The sequence below is a fragment of the Giraffa tippelskirchi genome, chromosome 7, assembly GCF_054371585.1.
Source record: "Giraffa tippelskirchi isolate mGirTip1 chromosome 7, T2T-mGirTip1v1.2.pri, whole genome shotgun sequence".
NCBI lineage: Eukaryota > Metazoa > Chordata > Mammalia > Artiodactyla > Giraffidae > Giraffa > Giraffa tippelskirchi.
Window position 1 is genome coordinate 59,337,895 of NC_137281.1, and position 25,801 is coordinate 59,363,695.

General features: G+C 51.5%; 1 long non-coding RNA gene across 1 annotated transcript; it reads left to right on the forward strand.

The window, feature by feature from the left end:
- The first annotated feature begins 1,385 nt into the window (after window positions 1-1,385).
- On the forward strand, window positions 1,386-7,340 carry LOC145513614 (uncharacterized). The gene is made up of 2 exons (XR_014059583.1): window positions 1,386-2,496; window positions 2,611-7,340. It is a non-coding gene; the product is annotated as an uncharacterized LOC145513614 (long non-coding RNA).
- The last annotated feature ends 18,461 nt before the right edge of the window (window positions 7,341-25,801 follow it).

The window sequence follows — 25,801 nt, forward strand, 5'->3', positions numbered from 1 at the left end:
GCTGCCCCGCTCTTTGTCCCCGGCCCAGGCCATGGCGGGCTGGGGGGGGGGGCGCGGAAGGGTGGGCGCCGCGGGCCCGGGAGCAGGGCGAAGCGCCGCGCGGGGCCGGGGCCGGTGCGGGCGGCCACGCCGGAGTCTGCAGTGTGCGAGCGAGAAGTGAGCGCTCGGCGCGGGGCGAGCAGGTGCCCGAGGCGCCGAGAGCGCGAGAGCGAGCCGGAGCGGAGGCAGTGAGTGACGGCGGAGGCGGGGTGGGGCGGGGTGGGTGCGGAGCGCCCGGCACGACTCGAGGCCCAGGAGGGTTCCGAGCCGGCTGGGGTTCCTGAGCCTCGATCGTGGCCCCTGCGTCCCCCTTTGTTCTTCATGGGTCGCAGCCCTCGCTTTACCCGGTCCCCGGGGGGGATCCCCAAGAGGAAGGAGGCAAAGGGCGGGCACGCAGCCCGGTTTCGGAGCCCATCCCGGGCTTCGCACCCCCGAAACCCTGGACCTCTCAAAGCTTTCGCCCAGAGTCTCCTCCGTCCTCAGCCCTTTGCGGGGGAGCAGTCTGGTCCCCGAGGGGAAACGTGGGGCGCGCTTGTGGTTTGAAAGGACACACAGTTGTAGGGGCGAGTTCCACGCCTCGGCTTGGCGACTCTTGCCTTCACCAAGGGAAGCCCCAGTCAGCGGACTTCAGCGTCTCTGTCTCCACCCCGATCTCTAACCTCTTAGCTTTGACCTGAGGTCCAGATGAGAGGAGCTCTGTGGATTCACGTGACTGCTGTCCCTATTCCCTAGCCTCTCTGGAGGCTCCACCAGAGGGTTCCCCAAGAACTAAGGAGACGAAATACGACTGGGCAAACACTTCCCAGCAGCTGACTTTGATCCAGGAAGCTGCAGGCCCTTTCTAAGCTAGGTCTTTGCCAGCTGGGTACCCTGGGCAGGTCCATCTACCCCCTCCTAGGCCTGAGTTTCAGCATCTCATCTGTGGCCAAGGAGTTATTTCTGCGTCCTCAGGCCACTATTGCTCATCTATTGAGCCCTTGTTAGCCAAGGTCTCTGGCCAGGAAGGGAGGGATGTCTCAGGGCCTTCCTCTTCTTCCTACAGTTTCTCTCTGGGGGCCCCAAAGAGGCAGTTGCCAGCTGCTTTCTGTCCTTTCAAGCCCCCACCCCCTGGGAGGTTTCCCTTAATTCTACCTTCCTTTGGAAACCACACTTGGATCACTGAATATAAAACCGTGCAGGGCCCATTGCTGTCCTCAGCTTCTGAAGGGAGGGGGCAGACTTGCACTGTACTGCACAGGCTCAGGATACTGGTGGGATTCTAGGAAAAGGGATTCATCTGGGGGCTGATTCCAGGCAGGGTTATGATAGCAGGAGCTAGCCTGCTGTGCAGTGGCCTGCCCGGGGATGGAGCAGTCTCCTGTCCTGACACCACATCGAGGTGGAGAGCCAGTGATCAGGGTTGCACATGGGGAGGGTTCCTGCAGCCAGAGGAAGTTACGCCTCGCTTACATTTAAGGTTGGTGAATCTTCTAAACCTGTACCACCTTGTGGGGGTAAGGTATTTCTTTCCCACAGCATAAATCGGTGTTACTATTAATAAGAATAATAGCTATACGTTTTAATACTCTTCGTGTACTAGGCACTTTCCATGCATTAGTTGTCAACATGACAACCGAGCAGTCCTTCTCAAACAGAAATCAGATTACTCTTCCTCTGCTCAAAACCCTGCAGCGGCTCCCTTTTCATTCAGGACAAACATCAGTGACCTTGCAGTGACTGGCAGGGTCAGAGCATCTGGCTCCCACCTCTGCCTCCTCGGTCCTCATTTCATGCTTCCTGTCTTTTTCTTGCTCAGAATCCTCTAGCCACACTGGCCTCCTTCCTACAACGCCACCCACAGGCTGTGCTCCCACCCAAGGCCTTTGCCCCAGGTGTTCTGTCTGGCTGGAATACTCCTTCCTCAGTTACCTGGTTCACTAACCCTGCTGTGTTCTTCTGATTCTTGTTAAGCAGTCACATCTCAGTGAGGCCCACTGGGGTCACAGTTTTAATACGCAATCTGCACTCCTCCGTCCCTACCTCCAGCACTCCCAGTCCCTCACTTTACTCTTCTTTTTCTCCTTTCTTTAGCACCAACTTCCTTTCAACACATGATCCAATATCCTTATATATAATGGCACAGAGATCTGTAGAGTCTACACTCATTGATGTATCTCCAGCACCTAGAACAGGGTCCGACATACAGTCGATGCTCAATAAATATTTGTGGAGTGAATGAATGGGCTCATTTAACCCCTATAATGGTGGGTACCTACTTCTGTGTACTCACCTAGAGCTAGACATCCTGGAATGTGAAGTCAAGTGGGCCTTAGAAAGCATCACTACAAACAAAACTAGTGGAGGTGATGGAATTCCAGTTGAGCTATTTCAAATCCTGAAAGATGATGCTGTGAAAGTGCTGCACTCAATATGCCAGCAAATTTGGAAAACTCAGCAGTGGCCACAGGACTGGAAAAGGTCAGTTTTCCTCCCAATCCCAAAGAAAGGCAATGCCAAAGAATGCTCAAACTACCACACAATTGCACTCATCTCACACGCTAGTAAAGTAATGCTCAAAATTCTCCAAGCCAGGCTTTAGCAATACCTGAACCATGAACTTCCAGATGTTTGAGCTGGTTTTAGAAAAGGCAGAGGAACCAGAGATCAAATTGCCAACATCCTCTGGATCATCGAAAAAGCAAGAGAGTTCCAGAAAAACATCTATTTCTGCTTTATTGACTATGCCAAAGCCTTTGACTGTGTGGATCACAATAAACTGTAGAAAATTCTGAAAGAGATGGGACTATCAGACCACCTGACCTGTCTCTTGAGAAACCTGTATGCAGGTCAGGAAGGAACAGTTAGAACTGGACATGGAACAACAGACTGGTTCCAAATAGGAAAAGGAGTACATTAAGACTGTATATTGTCACCCTGCTTATTTAACTTATATGCAGAGGACATCATGAGAAACGCTGGGCTGGAGGAAGCATAAGCGGGAATCAAGATTGCCGGGAGAAATATCAATAACCTCAGATATGCAGATGACACCACCTTTATGGCAGAAAATGAAGAAGAACTAAAGAGCCTCTTGATGAAAGTGAAACATGAGAGTGAAAAAGTTGGCTTAAAGCTCAACATTCAGAAAACTAAGATCATGGCAGCCGGTCCCATTACTTCATGGGAAATAGATGGGGAAACGGTGGCTGACTTTATTTTTCTGGGCTCCAAAATCACTGCAGATAGTGACTGCAGCCATGAAATTAAAAGACGCTTACTTCTTGGGAGGAAAGTTATGACCAACCTAGACAGCATATTAAAAAGCAGAGACATTACTTTCTCAACAAAGGTCCGTCTAGTCAAGGCTATGGTTTTTCCAGTGGTCATGTATGGATGTGAGAGTTGGACTGTGAAGAAAGCTGAGCACCAAAGAACTGATGCTTTTGAACTGTGGTGTTGGAGAAGACTCTCGAGTGTCCCTTTGACTGCAAGGAGATCCAACCAGTCCATCCTAAAGGAGATCAGTCCTGGGTGTTCATTGGAAGGACTGATGTTGAAGCTGAAACTCGAATACTTTGGCCCCCTGATGCGAAGAGCTGACTCATTTGCCAGGTCTGTCTTCCTCTGAGGTCCTAATTTTCACTCAAACAGCCCAACCCAGATGAGCCTGTGGTCCCATACCTGGAGTTGGTGTAGACAGCAAGGCTCCTCTGCCCTCAACTGATGGCACCCGGCGAGGCCTGAACTCAAGCAGGCTCTCCCCTGCTTTGCAGTGGTGCGTGGCAGCTCTGTGCTGAGCGGGTCTGTTTGCTTTTCTGTCCTGTCTCCTAGACTGACGCCGCAGCTGCGTCTTTCTTCTCTGTGTCTTTACCTCTGGACTGGGTCTGATCCGTGCTTAGGGCTCTGTGGCTGCAGGAACCAGGAGCCCTGTCAGGAGTGTCCAGAGGGCGTGCTTTGCTCTTCCTTTCCTGGGGCTTCCCTGGTGGGCAGGTCATTGGACTTCAGTCTCCTTGATCTAGCCTTTGCCAGGCAGCAGCTCCCACTGTCCTGGCCGGCCTTCTCCTGCAGGGAAGCCAGTTCCTTCTCACTGAGTCGTGGTGGGCCACGGTCTCCGTTGGAAGCTCTAAAGAAGGCATGTGTGACAAAGCGTATGTGTCACTTCCCCAAAGGAAAACTACTCTCAGGGGACCAGAGCTCCTCAGCACTCCCAGCTGCCGGTGTCCCCCGGGCTTCCACAAAGATGCCCTGTTTAGGGAGAGCATTGGCCACATGAGATGAAACTCGTTTCCCATGTGTCAGAGCATTTCAGAACTATTGCATGGCCAGTCCTGAGTGCTCATCAATAGGCAGTGACAGCCGCCCTTGTGGCTTCCAGGTTTTTTCCTTCCTCTCTGTATTCACAGGCTCTGAAATGCCTGCAGGATCACCGTGTACAGAGGTCTGGAGATGAGCGCTCCTGTAACGTGACCAATAGGAGTTCAACCCGCCTGACCTGCCGGTCCAGCTCTGCCTGGGGGCTTCCTTGTGCCCATCGCAGGTCTTTAACTCATGCCCACCACCAGCACGTGCTGATCTGATTGGGCTGCAAGTTGGGGTATGCAGCACTTGTCAATACCATTTTGTGGATGAATTCACCGGCCTCTCTAAGATGCTTCAAAAATGCTATTTAGAAAGACTGCCCAGCCTGTCATGAAAGCACCCTTACATTATAGCCCTACGTAAATGTTTTTCCTGGACCTCACCTTCAAAATTTGCCTTAATGTTCACGTCCTCTTGGAGTTTTGGTTTCGGTATTCTTGTCTCCGCTGACATTTCCTGTCCTCCCTAAACCACATCCAGCAACATTGATTTTGGGTAATGTGTTTTCATTTTAAGATGCAGCCCATCCATAAACTTTTCTATCAGTAATTCTGGCCACACTCTGTGTACCCAACAGCTTAAAGGAAAAGATCAGGTTTACGGGGACTTTCATTTTTGGCCAGTTTAGTCATTGACTTGCCACTAGTGTCTGGGGATAAAAGCAAGAAGTCCAGCCCCAGGGGACTTCCCCTGAGGGCACACCTCCGGCCAGCTGCGTCGGTTGGAGGGCCATGTGGGCAGCAGAGGCGGGCCCTCCCTGCGCCTGGGGGTCTCTGTCCTGGGTGATGGGGTGACCAGGGATCGAGTGCCTGGGATGTGGGGGTGGCGCATGGAGAAGCTCACGTGGCGGCTCTTGTTGTCCTCCTCTGCCCTGCACCCCAGGAGGAAGATGCTGGGGCTTCAGCCCCTGAATGGCACAGACGCAAGGGAGGGCCCTGTGCTCTCACAGGCCTCCTGGCCACCGGGGAGCCGAGCTGGCCCTTGCTCGTGTGCATGCTGCAGAGTGGGCCTGGCTTGCAGTCCGCCTGCGCTGGGCCCGCAGCAGTGGGAGACCCCGAGCTGTGAGGCCTCCGGGTCTGCTCCATCCGTGTTGGATCAGTGTCACCACGCTGGGTCCCCAGAGCCCGGGGCCGTTAGTTTGCTGGTCAGAGACAGGACTGCTGAGGCTGGGGACTGCCTGGAGAGATGGACTAAGGGGAGAGACTCCAGACAGAGCTGGTGTCACCTCAAACATTCATTCAGCTAGCACGTCTTGAGGACCTCCTCATGCATTTCACTGGCACGTATCTGCAGGCACCATGCTGGGGTGCTCGCAGCACCTGCCTACAGAGAAGCTGCAGTTCAGTCCAGAAGGGAGCAGAGACACACCCACAAAGAGGAAACACAGCTAAGACAGATCCTCTCAGTCACCGATGTGTAACATGCACCCCACGCACACAGACACACACCGCGGTGGTCCTGGTGGTTGGGGAAGACATGAAGCATCAGCCAGGCAAAGACCGGAAGGGGAAGGGTGCTGGGGCAGAAGGCACAGCCCGGGCCAAGGCCAAGGTCAAGGTCGGGGGCCTGGAGGGTAGAGGGCAGGGGGGTGCGAGTGAGGGGCTCAGGTGGTGTGGGGGGCGGCAGGTGGGGACACAGGAGGCCTTGGAGCCACAGTAAGGATTTCCGTGCCCAGAAGAGTGGGGCTCAGAGCCCATGGGGTGCAGATCCAGCCCAGAGTGAGCCCAGCCCTGGCAGAGAGGTGGCAGGTGGACCCCACCTCGGAAGGTTCCCGAGCGCTCAACCCTGAGCGCGGAGTGGGAATTTGACTGACGGGGGGTCTCAGCACCCGGAAGAAGGCGGGCATCTGGGGACAGAGAGGAGTCCAGGGTGAGAGTCAGCAGGGAGAGGTGAGGGGCAGGACGGGCTAAAGCTCCGGGCAAGGGGGGGACAAGGAGGAGGCCCGATCCTGAAGGCAGCGTGGGGTGCGGTGGGAGCAGGGAAGCGAGTTCTCAGAGACGAGACGAACTGGGCCTGGAGCCTGGGAGCAAGTGCAAGGCGGCCGCCGGCGGCGCCTGGTTTGGACGCAGCTCCAAGGAGAGGCCTTTTGACGAGAGCTCGCCTGTCCCTGTCCTCTCCTGTCCCTCTGCACTTGGCGGCTGGCTCTGATCAACAGCACCGCACCTGGCTCCTCCAAAGTGTGCGGGTTTCAGGCAAACCTCATGGCGCCTGAGTCCCCAGCTAAGTGCCTCACCCTGTCTTCCTGGGTCCTTGACCTGCTGAGACCCCCGGACCTCTGGGCTTGGTTAAGAGGGACCGTGAGCCTCAGGTTCCCCAACTGCAATGTGGGTTCTCATTCCTGCCCTCTCTGCTCTGTCTCTTCCACCTTCCACTGAGATCAATGCGTATGATCCTCGGCCAGAGTTGGTGGGCAGGGTAGGGGGCTCAACACCATCTCTGATGAGCAGCACGAGAGCAAGATCCTGCCCAGTGACCTGGGTGGCCCATTGTTCGATGGGAAAGTAAGTCAGAGGCAAAACTAAGCAAAGCAGAGCAAGGTGGTATCCAGGGCTATGGAGTTAGGAGGGCTTTGGTTCAGGTCCTGGTCTTGCCTTGACCTCTTGGAACTCAGCTTTCCCAACTGTTAAAGGGTATACCAGCTTTGCTGACTGCAGAGGGTGAATGGGAGGATTGATTCTAAGACAAAGTGTTTACAGCAGATCACCCAGCACCTGGGCGTAGTACTAACAGTAGCAGTTCATATTTTAAAGTGCATACCCAGCTGACTTTGGTAACGTGACAATGTGGGATGGGAGATTTCAGGGTGTGAACTGGCTCTCCTTGAGCCTGGGCACTTGGGAAGGATGGGGTTTTTAGGGAGAAGTGATAAGTGGTGTTTTGTGTCCCCTAAATGATTTCATTATAGACTCTGTGTGTGTTATGTTCACAATTATTTGCCAGAGTAAATCTTACAGATCCATGGAGAGTTGTGTGTTTTTTAATATTCTCAATACACTTGGGGTTTTATTTCCCACTGGATCTTATTAGTTTAATTTAGTAGAGGACAGACTGTATACTTAACCAAAAATTGCTTTGACTTTATGGAGAATTAAGAGGCTTGGGCAGATGGATCTGAGTGGATCAATCTGCTTGAGATAAAACTCTGTTATTTCCCCATGAGTGTTCTTCACCTTAATGGTGAGGATGGCGATTAGAGAACATGGAGCTGGCTAATAATGACCAGGGGCTGGCCAGAGAGTCAGGGCTGTGGCTCCAATGCTTGCTCCAGACCCATGGGAGTCTCCCCCGTGGCAAGATGTTGTGTGATGGTTCCCCTGGAGATGCTGTTGGGGACCAGCGGTGTCTCTGGCGCCCTTCCAGTGTCTTTGACCAGCCAGCCTTCTGAAGAGTCAGCATCGCGTGGTCAGGGAGTTCAGGTGGGCACAGTGGTCTGGAGGCAGCGATGGGACGGTCAAAGGCAGGAAGTCTGGCTGTGTTTCTGCCGTGCTGAACTAAGCCTCAGCTCCCCCGTCAGAGGGCACTGGGGTCCCCCCTCCCGGACTGCTGTGGGGTTAGATGAGCTGACGTCTGGCAAGCTTTGTGAACTGTCACGGTTGGGGATTCATGATGGTTATGGCCCTACGTCCTCTGCAGTTCCGGGTTTCAGGAGCCGCTCAGGAAGTGCCAACTGGGCTCTGTCTCCAGGCCCCTAAGGTTGTGGGGTCCTTCCACATCTTTCTTGGCCACCGCCAAGTTTCTGCCCAGAGCATATGTATGGGGGCCTTGGGCACAGTGGGAGGCTCCCGGAGAGTTTTAGTCCCAGGCTCTTTTCGAAGGACCTCTTGTCTCTCCCAGTTTAAGACTGGATGGAGGCCATCCCCATGTGAGGCTACAGTAGGTCCAGTAGCGGCCAGGCACAGCTTCTGAGTTCAGTATCACCTTTGGCTTCAGAGCCTCAGAGTGTCTGGTCCAGGAAGCTCTGGAGGTCCCCTGCTGTCTCCTGCTCGGGTGCATTGGGCAGGCACATGGGCAGGGTTCAGAGGGGCAGCTCTGCCAGGCAGGGGCTCGCTCCCACCCCGGCCGTCCGGGCCCCGGCCCCCTCGGAGCTGCTGCCTGGGCCTGGGAGAGGCTCCGTGCGCTGCCATGCCCTTCATGCCCGACTTGCCCCTTTAGAGTTCCTCCTGCTGTTAGACTGGCAGCTGCCAGTGCTGCTCGGTTTGTGAAATGTCAGTGGTTTAATATCAATTCTGGAGGTTTTATTGCCTTTCCTCCCCCCTGTTTTCCGATGGGATTTTGATCCAATCAAGGCCGATCCAGCGTGATGGTAGGGAGATTTGTGTTCCTGTCCGAAGTTGACAAAAGGTCACCCTGCCTAGGAAGCAAGTGGCTGCCATGCCCTTGCACGCATGTGATTACTCTCCTGTCCCCTGGGCTCTGGAATCAGGCCATGCTTTTCCCAGGAGAGCAGTTTCGGGTGGGTGCGGCCGCTTCTCCCCGTGGGGACGGATGGCTGGCCAAGGCACCCAGGGCTTTTCAGCTCAGGCAGTGGACACGCACAGAGGCAGTAGTTTTGTCTGCAAAATGTCTTTGGTGCTTCAGGCCTAAATTAATTTTTCACAATAATGCTTCAAAATGTCATTTTTTTCTTTCCAAAAAAGAAAAAACCCGAGAAAATGAGATTCTCTGGGAAGAGGCCTGAGTTGGGGAGATCCCAGACGCTGAGCCGCACGGGCCTGTGCCCCTCACCTTGGCCCCCTCCTCCCCAGTCCTGCTCATTCTGGGGTGGAGTGCGGGGACAAGGTCTTTTGTCAGGGTTCGATCTTGTCCCGTGGTGCTTAAAGAGTGGTGGCTTGACAAGCCTTGAGTGAGCACCAGCCTGGGGCTTCTGGGCAAGTGTGAAGCTGCCTTGCGGGCCTGTGGAGGTCCAGCCCCGCAAGAGCGCGGCCTCGGCCCCGGTGGGCCTTCTCTGAGGTGGAGGGCTCCCGCAGCAGCCGTGGCTTCCAGAGCCGGCCCAGCTGAGCGGGGAGGGAGAGCAGAGTGGCCAGGTCAAGGGGCTGGCGCAGCTGTGAACGGTGACAGCTACAGGTGCCCCGTAGTGAGAGAGACAGTGGCAGGGCGCGCCTAGGGTACCCCGGGGGTGACAAAGGGCCGTGCCTCTCCCCACACCTGCCTGCAGTCCCCAGCCTCCAGGCTGGGCGGCGGGCCAGCCCTATCGCTTGTGCACGTCCTCTCCCGTCCTGGAGCCTCTCCGCTCACAAGTCTCTGCTGTGCCCCGCCTCCAGGGACTGGAGCCCCAGGCTGCACCCGCAGGACATGGGTGGTGGGCACGTGCTGAGTGTGCTTGTGTGTGTGTGTGTTTGGGGTGCTTGTGCATAGACGCATGACCTCCGTGTGTGTGTGCACAGGCAGGGTTTGGATGAGTGATAGCTGGTGTGAGCAGACAGCGTAGGTGTGTATAAATGGTGTGTGCACAGAGTGTGTGCATATGGAGTGTATGTGTACACACACAGGCAGGAAGGCACGTCGTGGACGGGGGCTGTGAGCAGGAAGCTGGAGACTCTGTTTTCCTTGTCCTCCCGCCCCTCTTCCCCGATCTCTCCTCTCCTCCTGCTCCTCTGGCTCCCTCCCTTCACGCCAGTTCCCTGGTTCTTCCCTCGCCCTCTCTTCAGCGGCCCTGCGCTCTGCTGGGACTGTGGGTCTGAGCCAGCGTCACTGTCTCTTCCTTCCTCTGGGCCGTCCCATCTTCTGCCTGGCTGCTCTGGGTGGGGAGTGGAGGGGTCTTTGGACTGGCTTGGAGCTGCCGGAAGAGGCCTCGCTGCCCCCACAGCACAGGCGCCCCCTCTCCCCTTGTGCTGAGTCCTAGGTCTCTCTCAGAGGCCCAAGGTCCAGCCTGTGACCTCGCAGGCCTGTGGGCCCAGCCGGTGTGCGCAGGGGTGGGGCTGGTCTCGGAGGTGCCGGTGAGCACAGCAGCCCCGTCACACCCCGCCTGGGGGGCTCGGTGCAGACCCTGAGAGGCCTGGTGTTTCAGTGTCAGATGAAGCTGGAAATCCAGGTTTTTACGAGAAATCTAATTTTTAAATGTTGATTTCACTACAGAAATAAATGCTGCAGGGTCTGCCGGCTAAAGCTGGCTCCAGGGGCCCAGTGTGCGGCGTCAGCAGCCCCAGCCGTGGCCCCAGAGGTGGGACATTCTGGGGTGGTCCTCGGGCTCTCTCTGCAACTGTGGAGACGCTGCCCCAGGACCGGGCCGCACCCTTGGACCAGCGGCGGGGACACCTGTGAGACTGCAGGTCTCTGTGAGGTGTGGCTCTCCTGGCTTTTTCAGACTCTTCTGCGTTTTCTGTCTATTTTAAGTTGAGGTGAGAATGTTATCCTGGAACCTGGCTCTCTTCTCTTTTCGGTTCCTGGCCACACCCCCCAGTCTCCTGGTCGGCTGGTCGTCTTTCTCACTCTGCTGCATTGCAGTCCTCACAACTCAGTCCCAGGCCCTCTCCTCTGGCTCAGCTGGAGGTGGTCCTTTGTCCGCACGGGCTTCCGTACAGATGCCACAGAGGACTCTGTGGATGTCCGCCTGAGGCTCTGCGTTCCCTCCGCAAGCTTGGTCTGGGGTGGACCTGGTGGTTGTCTCTGTCTTGGTAGCTGGCCCGACGCCCCTGGGCCATGCTGAGGCCCCCTGCGCCCTGGAAGCCAGCACTTGCCTCTGTTATGTAGGAGGCTCTGTGGAGTGGCCCGCTCCTGAGTGTTGGTCCTCTGCTTTCTTGCAGGGCTCCACCAGTCCTGTATTGTCACTTAGGGTGAGAGGCCCCTCCAGCCTGTGCTGTTAGGGACTCCAGAGTGTTTCTTTCCTCTCCTCATAAACATTCTTACCATTTATTGAGTGCCAATAGCGAGTAGATCTACAATAGATTCCTCCTGGACAAATAAATGAATGAAGGCATAGATGCATTAACACCCTGTGGGAGAGTTACTGTGATCATTCCCATGATGCAGATGAAAAGTCTGCGTCCTGGAGCCATTTAGTCTGGTACGTGGTGGAGCTGAACCAGTGAACCAGTGGAGTGTGTCCGACTCTTTGCGACCCCGTGGACCGTGGCCTACCAGGCTCCTCCATCCATGGAATCTTCCAAACAAGAGTCCTGGAGTGGGCTGCCGTTTCCTTCCCTAAGTGGAGCTGAGGGAAGCCTGGTCACCAGCAGCGGCCAGCCCTTGGAGCCGCTCCGGGTCCCTGGCTCAGCTCCATGAGTCCTTAGTCTCCTCCCTCTGGTCCCTGTCAGGGGATTTCCCTCTTAGTCTCTCCAGTTGGGGGATACGTATGTGCAGCAACTGCGTTAGTCAGTGCAAACTTTGGTGAGCAACTCAGTAATTATTTCCAAAAATATTGACTTGTAATGTGAAGAAAGCTCTTCTCCGTGCCGCCCGTCAGCAGCAAATTGCCTTTGGTATTAACATTTCATCAACCGCATAATGTGAATTGATGTAAATGCATAATTAGAAATAATAGCCTGGGAAAATTCACTCTTATTTATAAAATTGGGCTTGTTAAATTAAAATGGGAGCTAACGACTTCCAACTCACTCTTAAATATGTCCGAGGCTTTGCCTGCCTGGCTTCTCAGGAGCCCCACGTGCTCAGCGCCTCTGCAGGGAGACCCTGGAGAGAGGAGACCCTCTGAGGAGGCAGAGACACCGCCTCTCCAAAAGGTGGCTCTCTAGTGACGTGAGCGGGCCTCTCCAAGACGGCTGAATCAGCACCTGACAAATGACCGTCCCTGAGGAAGGCTGGGCGATATCCTCAGCCTGCATTCTTCCTGTAGAATGGGGCCAGGCCAGCTGCTTTATCAGAGTCTGAGAGATGCTGTGGGGACTGGAGAAGGTGCTGTATGTTCAGGTGCAATGAGGCCGATGAACATGTTCCACAAATTCTGAGAGTTTGCGGAGGACAGCAAGAAATTTCATCATCATTAGTAACATTTGCTCATTCATTCAACAAGTACTCTTTAAGTACCTACTCCATGTCAAACCCTGTGCCAGGTGGTAGGTATATAGAGATAGAGAAGATATGGTTTCTGATCTCTTGGAGCTCACCGAATAGGTAGGAGGGACAGGAATTTACACATGCTTTCATTTTGGGTGCAAGTGACAGAAAAACAATTCACACTACCTAAAACAAACAAACAAGAAATCTATTTGCTCATGTAACTGGAATGGCTTTCAGGCAGAGCTTGATCCAGGGGCTCAAATGACTTTGTTAGGACTCTGGTCTGTTTTCTCTGAGCTTTTCCTCTGCATTTTAGCCTTATTCTCGATTCTTGCAGGTTGTACCCCCAACCCTTCCCCCTCCATGTGGGGAGGGTGATACGGCATGCTGTTCACATTTATAGCTGATGGCTGATGTTTAAAGGGAAAAGTCTGCAGCTTTCTCTTCCTGCACACCCCATCCTTACTGGCTGAGTGGAGCTGACCTCTTTCTCCAGCTTCAGAAGTAGAAATGTGACTCAGGCCTTGCCAATCCGAACTCTGCCTCCTGAGCACGGGAACAGGTCCAGGGACGCACAGGATCCTGGCTGAATGAAATGTCTGTGTCATGGGGGGAGGTGGTCTGGTCAGGGTCTCCGGAATGGCGGGCTGTGAAGATGGCCAGAGTCGCCTCCCTCGGGGGGAAGCCAGAGCTGACACATAGCTGATCCTACGGCGTCATGGAAGTCTCTAGTGTGGCCACACCTGGAAGGAGGTGCACCCCCCATCTCCTCAATTCCATGGCCGTTACCTTCATTTTTACACTGTAGTTGGTGCACAGTGTTCTGTCAGTTCCTGCTGGAAGAGTCCCGGCAGGATCTGTCTAGGTCTTTATCCTTGATTAAAACCTACTCCTTACATAGAAGCTGCTGCTGTCTTGAATGAGGCTCAGCATCAACGAGCCCCTCTCTAGAAGCCCTCGCATGCGTGTGCACTCACAGCCCCTTCTTTCGGCCCCATTGGCAGGCCGTCTGTCCCCCTTTTGTGGCAGGCTGGGGGGCTTCTCAGGACCCGTGCTGCCCTCCCCTCCCTGGCTCCGCTCCGGGAACGGGGGTCCCCAGGGAGGGGTGTTTGCGGCCCTGCCTGGGTCTGCCCTGGCCCGTTCCCTCTGCTTATCTCCTTCCCCGGGGGACACAGGTTCCCTTTTCATGTGGGAAGAGAGCTGCCCGCTTGTCTGCAGGAACAGCTGGGCCTTGTCCCCTCAGCTGTGGCCGACGCCTGCAGCAGGCTGGACAATCCTGGCTGTGTCCCGGGGGCCGGCGGCCCGTGGAAGCGCCCTGGCTCCAGCCCAGGCCCTGCGGGGGGCTTCGGGCTGGGAGCTTGGAGGTGGGGCCCGTGGGGAGCCCTCTTCTCCAGGGCCTCTGCTTTCCCTGCAGCCTTGCCCGTGGGAGCTGATGCTGGCCAAGGAGGAGGGCCTGAGCTTTCTGAAAGGGATGCTAATGCTCTGGCCTGGCTCCTTCCTCCCCGGCCCCACGTGACCAGGGGCCATGAGCAGAGATGCGATGGCTGGGGACTCGGTCCCTCCAGCCACCTTCTCTGAGCCTGATGCCCTCAGCGGGCTCGAGGCTCTTCCGAGGGGTGGGAGGAGAAGGGGGGAACAGCTGACGGGTCGGGGCTGGCTCCCAGTCGGGGCTTCAGTGGTGGCCCTGGTTTCTGGCTCTTCTGCCCTCAGCCCCTTGGGCTGGCAGCTCCTGCACTGTGCTGCCTGTCTGCCCACCAGCCCCGCCTCATCCCCCTGCGTGGGGCATGGCTCCTTGGGCACCTGGCCCCCAGCACACACTGTAGTCCCACAGGCGGACGGTCTGTTCCGAACGCATCCTTCTGCCAAACGCTCCCCAAACACTGCCTCATTCACAGCATCGGGAGGTGTGTGCCTTTCTTGTCCTCATTTTGCAGATGCAGAAGCTGAGGCTCAGGATGACCAAGTGACTTGCCCAAGGCCACCCAGCTCGCTAAAGTGAGTCTTTCCTCTTCCAAAGCCCGTGCACAGGATCAGTAGACTCTACGGCTTCTCTGGGCACCTTGGCTCCAGCTGCTGCTGCTTCTGCCTCGAAAGCTGTTTTCTTTATTCAGATGACAGCCATTTATTGAGTTCTTACCCTGTGCTTATTCATGGTCTTACAGTTAAGAGGGGGAGATAGATAATAAACATGTGAATAAAAAGAAAGAAATATAGAGCAGATAGTGTTCACTGCTATGTAGAGAATTAAAAAAGAAGGGTGTATCTGGGCACGATGTGGGGTGCATTTTAGCAGGGAGCTTAGAGAAGGCTGCTTATGGACCTGGGACCTGAAAGATGGGAAGGAGCTATGTGGGAACTGGAGGAATCACGCTGTGTGAAGAGAAGGGCTGGCAGTGTCCCTGGGTAGACATGAGCATGGTGTGCAGGGGAGGTGAGCTGCGGGTCTAGAACTGCAGGAGTGAGTGTGCAAGGGGGATACATGAACACTCGGGGCGCTGCCCAGAAATGAGGCAGAACCACCCTGTGGCTTTGTATCACTAGACTCAGTTGTCCTGTCTGGCATTGGGTCCATAACAACCCCCTGCTATTCAGGTTCCAGGCAGACATCACTCAAGTAGCTGAAGGACTATCATAGGAAGATGAACTGACCTGCTATTCATGGCCCCTGAGAGCAGAATTATACCTACGGGGTGGGGCAAGGTTTTAGGTGTGTTCAATAGTCGTAGATATTCAGGAATGAGAAGAGTTGCCCTGAGAAGCAGAGAGCTGCATTTTACTGATGGAATCCAGCTATGCTTGGAGTCAGGATCTCGTGCAGCAGCTGACCCTGGTGATGGAGCGGAGGGGTCTTGGGTACTGGCGGGGTGGGGCTCACCAACACTGGGGTCTCCCTTAGTGATCTCTGTGCTGCTTGAGTGTGCAGGGTGAAGGATGTCTGGCTGGGGAAAGGAGGCATGTTCCCTGCAGACCTGGCTTTTGGGTGGCTCAGGTTAGGTTGCAGGCTTGGTTCTGAGCTCTGGGCCGGAATGTGCCTGGTGCTTGATAAATTTCATTGCTTGATTGATTTCATCCGGGCCTTGGAGGGAAGTGAAGGGAAGATTTCTTGATTTGAGAAGACTAAATTAGAAGCAGATGTCTTTTCAAGTTATTAATAGACCGTTGGGGAACAATGAGCCTTATTTTTAAAGGAGCCCACAGCATGCTGGTTGCTGCTTGCTGTCCATTTGATTATTTTGTGTTGGAGCATTTCATATTCTTGTCGGTGGAGGGTCATTTGCAGGGAATAGCCAAGCCCCTCTTTATACTCGATTCAGGTCATGAGCCAGAGGGTCTAAATTTAAACTATTCCCCCAAACTACTCGATGTCCCTCTAAAGAGCCCCAGCACACCTCATGATTCTGAAAAATGGGTACAGTACAGAATTATTTTCCAGAGAAGGGTTGGTGGAATGCACGAGACAGTCATTAAATGGCCCAAGTCATTTTATTTTTTTTTATTCTTCAATATAGGAGTTTGGGGTTTGGCTTTTAGGTAAATGAACATGAACCGCTGTGGAAGCCATCAGTAGCATTATTCACAGTCACAGCTGTTGAAAATGAACGTTGTCACCTACTCTGTATGTGAGTTTTCTCTCTTGTGATTTAAAAACTAACACCACTCAGCTCATTCAAAATAAAACTAGTGAGGAAAATGGCTTTTCTTTAAAAAAAAAAAAAACATTTTGCTATAATGTGTCCCTCTGGAGAAAGTAATTATGATACAGACAAGAGAATTATCTGACTTGATTTACCTTAGTAGATTGAGTCCCAGTCAGGCTATGTGCAAAGACCCAGGAGGGGAAGAGTCACTTCTGATAGCCAACTTGGGTACACGACTTCCTGCACTCACAATGGGCAGATGGGAGTCCCCAAGAGGTGCCCAGGTCTGCCTGGGGCCTTTGGTCATTTTTGAATGCGGTCTGGGCTTGTCCACAGAGACTAAGACCTGTGGGGTGCCTGCCCTCTCCCCATAGAGGTATCTGCTTAGAGAGTGTAGTGACCAGTCCATATGCCCTTGTCACTCTCAGTTGCCCTGCTCACCAGCAGCTTCTTGCTGTGGGTACGTGGCCTGCTTGTCCCTCCAGCCGTGAGCACGTGCCTGGAGATACATGGGAGCTGGTGCCCCCAGGGGCAGCCTTCAGCAGTGACGAGTGGGCATTGATGGCGGACACCCTCTGGGTAGGACAGCTCTGATATGGTCTACAGTCTCCTAGCAGGCTACCCACAGCAGCAGCCTGCTCACGTCCCGTATTGCCAGTCCCCAACAGGATTACTGGAGCGTAAACCCTGGCTCTGGACTGCTTCCTGGTAGTCAGAGTGTTGGAGAGAGTGGGTGTGCCTGTGTGCCTGGAGGCGTGCCTGCCCTCAGCCCACTGCCAGGGCGGGGCAGTGCCCGGCCTTGAAGGGCGTAAGGGACGTATTGCCTGCGAGTGTCTTCCACTCTCCCCACTCATCACGGTGCCTGGTATGCTGCTGTGGACCCAAGTGGGTGCCCCAAATTCATGTGTTGAAGCTCTAATTCCCAATACCCAATATGACTGTATCTGGAGATAGGGTCTTTTGGGGGTAATGGTGTTAAATGAGGTCACAAGGGTGGAGTTCGAATTCTACAGGGCTGGTGTCCCTTTAAGAAGAGGAAAAGCGATCTCTCTCCCCACCCTCAGCCCAGGATAAGGCCATCTGAGCACGCATGTAGAAGGTGGCTGCTGCAAGCCAGGAGAGGCCTCAGCATGAAACCTACTTTGCTTGCAGCTTGATCGTGGGTATCTGGCCTCCCAAGTTGTGAAAAAATGAACGTCTGATGCCCCCCAGTCTGTGATGTTTTGTCAAGGTGGCCCTCGCTGCTAGATACACATGCTCAGCGAGCTGTTTGTGTTTCACGGACCCCGAAGCTTTGAGGCCTCGTTCAGACGACATCTGGGGAGGGGAGCCCCGCTACCCGCCCTCCACCGCTGCCAGTCACTCCGCAGACCGGGATGAAGCCAAGTCAGATCGCAGGGGTTGTCTGACTGCCCCGCAGGGCCCACTCTTACCAGGGTGGTTCCTCGGGTACCCTGGGGTCTGGTCCCCGTGGACATCCTTCACTTGGCTTGGATGGCACCTTCCTCTCTGGGGGACCTCCCCCACCACTCCATCGTGCAGCTCTAAGAGAGCAAGTCAGAGGGAGTTTTCAAACTGGAGCCAAGGGAAGAGCCCCACTCTCCCCCCTCCCCCCGGCGAAAGCTGGGGGTTTGGGAGGCCTGAGGCTGTGGCTGCGTGGCCACCCACGTGGAGCTGCACCTCTGATGGAATGCGCTCACCTAGGAAGAGCCGGACTGACAGCTGGAGCAGGGTCTTGAGGACCCAGCTCATCCCCGAGACCCCCAGACCCCAACCCCTCCTGGAGTTTGCCGTGGGGCCCACACATCCTCGCTCTGCTGCACCTGGCTTGGGCTGGGATCCTGTCACTCATCCCGCCAGGTCCCGTCAACCCCCAGCGAGACATTTGTGCGGCGCCCAGTGCCCCTGCCGATCGAGCCCTGATGGCCGCAGCAGCAGTGCAGCCTGTCCTTTGCAGATCGCTCCAGGTCGGCCATTCAGGGAATATCCTTTATCACTGAAGCTCTCTGCCTGAGAGCGTCAATCCTATCAAGGATCGAGGCGGTCCTCAGGGAAGTCAGGTGGAAAAAGGGCCAAAGGGACAAGAGGTGTAGCCCCTCCAACCACTGAAGGATGTGTGGTTGGAGGAAACGGTGTCATGGGGAGCTGTTGGCTGACCTTCCCTGGCACCCACTCAGCCCTGCCTGGGAGAGGAGACCCTGATCTGGGCAGAGGGAGGAGGGGTCAGTAGGTGTGGGGATGCTCTGTGCACCTGGTCAGCAAATGTCGCTGACACGCAGGGATGCTGGGGCCTTGGAGCCGCACGAGGCATGGCTTCTAGACGGTCCCTGGCTGTGATGAGGACACCCATGAGCCAGAACCCCCTTGACTTCCCATCCTCCCCTTGCTCTTCCATTCACACACATCTTGCTGCCGTCATCATGCGTTATGTCCCCATGAAGGCCTGGGGCGTGGGGTCACCATAGATAACAAGATGTACCCAAGTAGCCACAATGCCAGGTTGGAAGGGAGGTCGTTCAAGAGGCTTTAGTGTCTTCAGGGGCTCCAGAGTCAGAGTGGTCACATCCATGGGGAGTCACGAACGCTTGCCTGGAAGGACCACCCTAGGAGTGCCCTGTGCTCCCCAGGGAGCCTGCTGATGGCTGACCTGGTGGTCGCAGTGCGTTGTGCAGCCTGGACTTTTGGAGCCCCTTGGCCCACTCCCCAAGCCCAAGTGGCTCTCTGGTGAGTCTGTGAGATCTCAGGCCCTTTCTAATCAACCCCTCTGCCCCATTTCCCAGAGTTGGCTTCTGATTTTATACCTGCTGGGCCAAGCTTCTAAGAAGCGCCCTGAGAGGCCATTGTGTGCCGTTCCCTGTCCCTGGGCTAATGGGCATTCACATTGATCAGCTTCACCGGTTGACGTATTCCTGAACTCTGCATCTCTTTACTGAGGAAATCTCTCCTGCTGTCTGACCACATGCCACTCTGCTGCAAAGTGTACCGATTGTGTTATAAACTTGTGTTTGGGCTGAGGATTTTAAAGAAGAAAGAATCATTCAGAAATGGCCTAATCTCACTAATTTTGTTTTTAACCATCAAAGGTGGATTTCTCTTGACCAGAAATAGATTTTTTTCCTTTCCATCTTTCCCTGCCTCTATGGGGCCATTGCTTCTGAATCTGCTTGCATCAGACTTCTCTGATGTCCTGAATCTCGAGTAGTTTCCTGCAGACAGATGGCATTGATTTTGCATTTGTTCCACTGTGCCTATCTCTCACGAAATACTAACATCAGCCTTGACATGAAGCTCCTGAAGATATCAGAAACGATTTGATCTGTGATTTAAAAAAAATGTTTGGTAACATATTAGGCATGGGGAAGTTTTACAGAAGGGACTATTTTTCAAATAACTAGAGAATTTTGGACAATCACCAAATTTTGCTCTTTTTTTGCATGTAATCTTCTTGCCTCTTCTTGCATCTGATATTTTTGATAGCCGATATTTTGTTTTCGTGACTTCAATAGAAGAGGAAAAGATCCACCATGTTCCATGTTGCAGCACAGGGAGGAGCACTGGGCCAGGAGTCCCCAGGGGAGGCTCTCCATGACCTTGGGGAAGTCATTTCCCCACTGGTGAGTTGGGGAGATGGATCCCTTCCCCCACTACATCTCAGATGTCTGCGATGAACAACTCACTTTTTAAAGGAGAGAGTCAGCCAGCTATCTCACTTTCTCTGGATGGACACAGAAATTCCTCAAGCTTATTTGATCTTGAGCACCTGAGTGACCCTCTCATGCAAACAGAGAATGAGGGGGGGAAATCCCACGACCCTGCAGAAGGGGTCCCTCAGGATCTGCTCTTCTGGACTCAGCCTCGCAGCGGGTTGCTGGGGAAGGGGGGCTTCTTTGGATAGATACCTCCCCCAGTCCTAACCCGCTGAAGTACCACACCCAAGTCTGGCCACAGTAATGTGTTCTAGATTCCAGTGAAATGGATGGTGACCCTCATTTCCACATGAGGACTCTGTGGGAAGGCTCATTGCAGAAACAAACAGTTGGAGACCAGATTGAACTGTCACTGTAGGAACGCAGGAGAAGAGAGGGCTACTGTCTCCTGGGCTCCTGTCCCCAGCTCTTTTCATGATGTTTTCTTGCATCAGCTCTGCTGCTCAGGGAAACCTGCAAATGCCAGGCGTGGTGCAGACACTTGAAGAAATTGGCTCAGACAGGAGACATTTAACACTAGTTAGAAGATTCAGCAATTCTAACTGGCAGAGATTGCCCAAGGCAATCTGATGTCCCCCACGCCAGGCCCCTGTCCAGATGGCCTCTTCTTTCTCTTGTTCAGACGTGTGATCTGAAAGAATGTACGTACCATGGAGCAGGGACCCCACCTGCCTTAAGCTTCTGGGACCTCCAGAGCCAAGAATAGTGCCAGGTACACAGAACCTGCTTCATTCATTCATTCATTTCATTCATTTGCTCATTCAGTTCTGAACACTGGCTAGGCCAGGGTCTGGGCTGAAGGTGTTCAGGGATGGGCCACATTTCAGCTCCTTACTCCTAGGTAGGCCCCTGTGATGGGGGCTTCCCTGATGTCTCAGTGGTAAAGAATCTGCCTGCCGATGCAGGAGATGCAAGAGATGTGGGTTCGATTCCTTGGTTGGGAAGATCCCCTGGAGGAGGAAATGGCAACCCACTCTGGTATTCTTGCCTGGAGAATCCCATGAACAGAGGAGCCTATAGTTCATGGGGGGCTGCAAAGAGACATGACGCAGCGACTGAGCAGAGCAGGCCCCCCTGACAAGTCAGGGAAAGCAGAGGGGACGTCAGGAGTTGCAGTGCAGGCTCAGCAGACCACAGGAGCAAGTTCAGGCTGGTTCCTCTCACCTGCAGCCCCGCTCCATTTTCTGGGACCCTTGGGAGCCTCAGGCTCCACTCACTGTTCTCACCGAGAGCGCCCTTTGTGACTGATAGCACACAACAGTCCCACAGGACCACCTTCCTTGGGGAAGTCAGCCTAGATCTGTGTCAAGCTCACCTTTAAACTGATGCTTGGCCTAAATTCTTCCTGCTTCCCACCCCAGAATTTCCTTCCTGGAAGTGGGTGGGGCAGCTGAAGTCCTGTCTTGAAGTTCTTCTGAAGCAGAGGAAGGCCTGCCATGGCAGAGTCTGGGTGAGGCTGGTGAGCTTTGTCTTGGTCACATGGGAGCAGATAGCATCCTGATCCACTGTGTCAGCTCAGTGGCCTCTGCCACTTGCTACTGTCTTACTTGACAATTAGCCTTGGGAACAGGATGGGCAACTGACACGTAATCAGGAGTACTGTCAGGAGCTTTGCAGGGAAGCATTTGTAGGATAATCGGATTCCCAAATCTCAACTTGGAGGGCTCTTGGAGGCTGCTTTTTTAGAATGCTTGCAGTTACATAGAGTAGAAAATCATTACATGCCTGGATTAAGCAAAGAGGGCAATTTATTGACTCAGTAACCAGAAGGCTTAGGTCTCAGGTGTGGCTTGATCCAGGGGTTCAATTGTTCTGTTTTGTTTTGTTTTCTTTAATTTATTTATTTTAATTGTAGGCTAATTACTTTAAAATATTGTAGTGGTTTTTGCCATACATTGACATGAATCGGCCATGGGTCTACATGTGTTCCCCATCCTGAACCCCCCTTCCACCTCCCTCCCCATCCCATCCCTCTGGGTCATCCCAGTGCACCAGTCCCGAGCACCCTGTCTCATGCATCGAACCTGGACTAGCATTCTGTTTCACATATGATTATATACATGTTTCAATGCCATTCTCTCAGATCGTCCCACCCTCACCTTCTCCCACAGAGTCCATAAGACTGTTCTATGCATCTGTGTCTCTTTTTCTGTCTCACATATAGGGTTATCGTTACCATCTTTCTAAATTCCATATATATATGCATTAGTATACTGTATTGGTGTTTTTCTTTCTGGCTTACTTCACTCTGTATAATAGGCTCCAGTTTCATCCACCTCATTAGAACTGATTCAAACATATTCTTTTTAATGGCTGAGTAATATTCCATTCTGTATATGTACCACAGCTTTCTTATCCATTCGTCTGTTGATGGACATCTAGGTTGCTTCCATGTCCTGGCTATTATAAACAGTGCTGCGATGAACATTGGGGTACATGTGTCTCTTTCAATTCTGGTTTCCTCAGTGTGTATGCCCAGCAGTGGGATTGCTGTGTCATATGGCAGTTCTATTTCCAGTTTTTTGAGGAATCTCCACACTGTTCTCCATAGTGGCTGTACTAGTTTGCATTCCCATCAACAGTGTCAGAGGATTCCCTTTTCTCCACACCCTCTCCAGCATTTATTGCTTGTAGACTTTTGGATAGCAGCCATTCTGACTGGCGTGAGATGGTACCTCATTGTGGTTTTGACTTGCATTTCTCTGATAATGAGTGATGTGGAGCATCTTTTCATGTGTTTGTTAGCCATCTGTATGTCTTCTTTGGAGAAATGTCTGTTTAGTTCTTTGGCCCATTTTTTTGATTGGGTCATTTATTTTTCTGGAATTGAGCTGCAGGAATTCAGCATAATAAAAGCTGTATATGACAAACCCACAGCAAACATTATCCTCAATGGTGAAAAATTGACAGCATTTCCCCTAAAGTCAGGAACAAGCCAAGGGTGCCCACTTTCACCACTACTATTCAACATAGTTTTGGAAGTTTTGGCCACAGCAGTCAGAGGAGAAAAAGAAATAAAAGGAATCCAGATTGGAAAAGAAGTAAAACTCTCACTGTTGGCAGATGACATGATCTTCTACATAGAAAACCCTAAAGACTCTACCAGAAAATTACTAGAGCTAATCAATGAATAAAGTAAAGTTGCAGGATATAAAATTAATACACAGAAATCCCTTGCATTCCTATACACTAACAATGAGAAAACAGAAAGACAAATTAAGGAAACAATACCATTCACCATTGCAATGAAAAGAATAAAATAATTAGTAATATATCTACCTAAAGAAACAAAAGACCTATATATAGAAAACTATAAAACACTGGTGAAAGAAATCAAAGAGGACACAAATAGATGGAGAAATATACCATGTTCATGGATCGGAAGAATCAATATAGTGAAAATGAGTATACTACCCAAAGCAATCTATAGATTCAATGCAATCCCTATCAAGCTACCAACAATATTTTTCAGAGAACTAGAACAAATAATTTCACAATTTGTATGGAAATACAAAAAACCTGGAATAGCCAAACCAATCTTGAGAAAGGAGAATGGAACTGGAGGAATCAACCTGCCTGACTTCAGGCCCTACTATAAAGCCACAGTCGTCAAGACAGTATAGTACTGGCACAAAGACAGAAATATAGATCAATGGAACAAAATAGAAAGCCCAGAGATAAATCCACACACCTATGGACACCTTATCTTTGACAAAGGAGGCAAGAATATACAATGGAGAAAAGACAATCTCTTTAATAAGTGGTGCTGGGAAAACTGGTCAACCACTTGTAAAAGCATGAAACTAGAACACTTTTTAACACCATACACAAAAATAAATTCAAAATGGATTAAAGATCTAAACATAAGACCAGAAAGTATAAAACTCCTAGAGGAAAACATAGGCAAAACACTCTCTGACATAAACCACAGCGGGGTCCTCTATGGCCCACCTCCCAGAATATTGGAAATAAAAGCAAAAATAAACAAATGGGAACTAATTAAACTTAAAAGCTTTTGCACAACAAAGGAAACTATAAGCAAGGTGAAAAGACAGGCTTAAGAATGGGAGAAAATAATAGCAAATGAAGCAACGGATAAAGAATTAATCTCAAAAATATACAGACTGTTGTTTTTATGTGTTTCTCTGCCTTCCTCTGAGCTCAATCCCCTTGCTGGCCCCCCATGCGGATGCCCCCTTTATGCACTGCCGTCTGGCCAGGTTAGTTACTCAGACAGGAGGAGACCCCTCCCTGTTCCCAGGGCTTCTAGCGGTGCTTGTAGGAGTGAATGCCATCAACCAACTCAGCCACGCTTCTGTTCCTGAACTCTTCCTACCACCCTCTTCTCTCCTTCCTCCCTCCATTTCCCTCTAGATTTCTTCCCTTTATTGATTTCATAAAGATGCATGGTCACAACTAATCAAGCAAAAGAGGGAAGCATAATTGTTAAAATTAGGTGGTGGTCATTGCAGATATCTCTCTAGGAACATGTACAGATTCATAGATAGAGGTTGGTAAAATGAGATCATTTCAACATACTATGTAAAAATAAAATTGTCAAATTTTGGTTGAATTTAATAGCAACAATGAAAAACCTGAAGTGAGATGGAAACAATATTTCTTCACCTCATAGTCCATCATTCTTAAAAGAGTACGTCAGATTAAGAAAAGAAAGTTATGAAAAACAACATGAGCTGGGAGTCATTTTCTTTTAAGAATATCTCAATTCTAGACAATTTGAGCTGGCTTTGGTTCTAAAAGATGAGGAAATTAGCAGGTTTATTTTCTTCTGAAGATTCTCTGCCAATTTCTATTCACAAAGTTATTCTTTTACTTTGTCCAATTTTGCAACTTTAAGATTCTCTTCTGCAGGGTTTCTTTTTTCCTATATTTTATTATAGTCAGTGCTTGTCATTTATTCATGATTTTTCCTTTTTTTTTCATTTTGATGCTCTGTTTTATTGTGAAATAGATTTTTTGTCCAAGAGTCATGGGTACTATGTTGCCTGAGTTCTCCGTGCTAAAAAAATGCCTCTCTTGATTTTTATGTTTAAAGGACAACTTGAGACATACACAGTTTGCCTTTAAAACTGCTTTTCTCAGCTTTGCTCTGGAGACTCCTAGGTTACCCGCTCCACCTCTCTATATTTTTCCTCTAATATTATAATTTCTCCTGTTTCCTTTTTCTTTAGATATGCTTTGCCTGGATATAGCTGTAAATTAGATTTTTAAGGAAAAGTTCCTGGGTAGTATATTTACTGAATTCCTTAGTGTTCTTCCATAATGTTCATTGCTGTTTTGTTCAAATAGCAAATTGAATGATCATAGCATTTTAGGTTCACATTTTCACTACAGTTTGTGAACATTTTCTCTTATCCAGTGAATTGAAAATTGCTGAGGAAATGTCTGAGCCCAGTGTGATTTCCTGAACCTCTTTCCTTCTGAAAATGCCTTTTTTTCCCCCTCTGTGAACACACAAAGATTGTTTTCTTGTTTCTTGATTGTTATCACTTTTAACACAATTTTTCCTGAGCATGTTATGTCTTTTGGATGCAAAAATTAAGTTTATCATCTTTAGGAAAATTTCTTATATTATATACTTGGATATCTGTCTTTTATTTTTCACTCATGTGCTCAGGATGAGCAGGAAGGAAGTGGGTGTGAGAAAAGTGGAAATGTTCCCAAGCTCAGCTTGCAAGGCGAGTCTGTTCCAGCCACCAGCATCAGACATAGGCAGCAAAGAAAACCATAGGTGGACCTCATTTAAAAACTAGTTACCTACAAAATATTAGGATATCATCAAATCAAGCATGAGACCATAAAAAACATAGTGTGTTCAACTACAGCTTATTCCAGCAACAGGGGACCATTCAACATTGGAAAATATACTAATCGAATTACTCCACTGGCAGGTTAAATCACGTGAGTCTCCTAATAGAGGCTGAAGCAGCATTTGATGTAATTCACCACACATTCCTGATCCAAGAGAAAAGATGATTAGCCATGTTAGCAAATACCGGACTTACTGCCCATTTGGGAGGGAGCCTTGAAAAGTCACAGTCGCTGAAAGAGCAATTTCCAGTTTGCCCAGGACAGAGGAGTTTCTGGGATGTTTAGTGCTAA